Here is a 1,457-nt window from a genome sequence, read left to right as displayed (position 1 = left end):
CCCATCTTCTGTGAAGAAATCGGAAGTCTGGATTGCAGTTACAGGTGCGTCCACCACAGGTCGTTCTAGCAAGTCCATGGCATAGGGTGCCGTGTCATATAACTTTTTGGCTGTGCCCGAAAACTGCTTATTATAGAGTGGTTTATCCCACTTGGACCTTATTAATTTTTCAAAGTGTTCAGGTAAGGGAACCTTGATTACGTGTGAGTCTCCCTGTGGAAAATAATCCTTGGAGCCCTTACGTTTGATTTTGGACTGAGGTTCCTCTGAGGTCTCTGGCTCACTTAAAATATCTAGGGCGAATAAAGCTTTGGCCAAGAGAGACTGATAGTCTTCACTATTAAACAGCCTAGGCTGTTGCTCCTGGGTCACTGGGAGTTCCTCATCAGAAATAAATTCGCCCTCCTCTAAGTCGTCAGCTGCAGAGCCCTTGCTGGCTGACCCATCGTCTGCTACTGAAAGATCAGGTCGATTAGGTTGAGACTTTAATGCAGCCTTTGTTAACCATTGTCTGGTGGCATGTCTGCATCCTGGTTCCTCCTGAAGTGATTCAGTAAATATGGAGGACTGGGAATCTGACTCAGAGCTATGGGGGCCCCCATGCATCCCGACTGAGTTCCCTCCCTGCTGGGCTGATAATACCAGGGCTTGAAGTTTTTGAAAATGGCCTTCAAAGGTACTCTGAGAGGATTAACTCTTTCTTCAGTTAGGGTGTTTACAACTGGGGCCCCACTCTCAGCAGAGGGTGGGGGTACATTACCCTTTGAAGATTTGTCTGAGCGTTTGCGAGCAAAGGAACCAGCAGGGACCTTAGAGGTCGAGGCGGCACTCTGTCGGCCATGGCGTCTGCGGGTTGTTTTTCCCCCGTTTTTTTTCTCCTTTACTTTTGCCGCGTTGCCACTCCCCGCACCGTCGCCACTTGCCGCGCCGCTTTTTTCAGGCTTCGGTGGGGGTGCCTCCCGCTCTGTAAGTCCGCCGGAGCGGCTAATGGGGGGGCCGTCCTGGTCTTGCTAAGAGCCCCGTCGTGATCAACACCAGAGAGAAGTTCGACTTCTTCCGATAGCAGGGCTGGGGCGGCCATCTTGGCTCGTTTCCCTCTCTAGCCTGTGCTGGCCGGGTAATGTCGGCAAAAGCCGCTTAAAAGGCTGCAACAAATACAAGACGCTCACAATACGTTGGGAGGGGAAGGGGGGAAACAGCGCAACAAAGACAGACAAAAAACGAGAATTGTAAGACAAAACTGATCCAGCTATGGCTGGATCGTCCTCTCTCCGCAAAGGCAGGAGAATAACTGGAAGTGGAAGTAGTTTTTTAGTTTTAAGTCCTGCCTCTCCTAGCAATGTGACGAGAAACACCCAAGCTCCAAGATGGCCTTCCTTCAGAGCGGGAAAGGCAACTTACTCACATGGTCTTCCCCCTCCCTTTTGTGACCCACTGAAATTGTGCTTCTGCAGATC

The sequence above is a fragment of the Euleptes europaea genome, chromosome 7 (assembly GCF_029931775.1).
Source record: "Euleptes europaea isolate rEulEur1 chromosome 7, rEulEur1.hap1, whole genome shotgun sequence".
In the NCBI taxonomy this organism is placed as follows: domain Eukaryota; kingdom Metazoa; phylum Chordata; class Lepidosauria; order Squamata; family Sphaerodactylidae; genus Euleptes; species Euleptes europaea.
The sequence above is the reverse complement of the archived record's forward strand: the minus strand, read 5'-3'. Positions refer to the sequence as shown.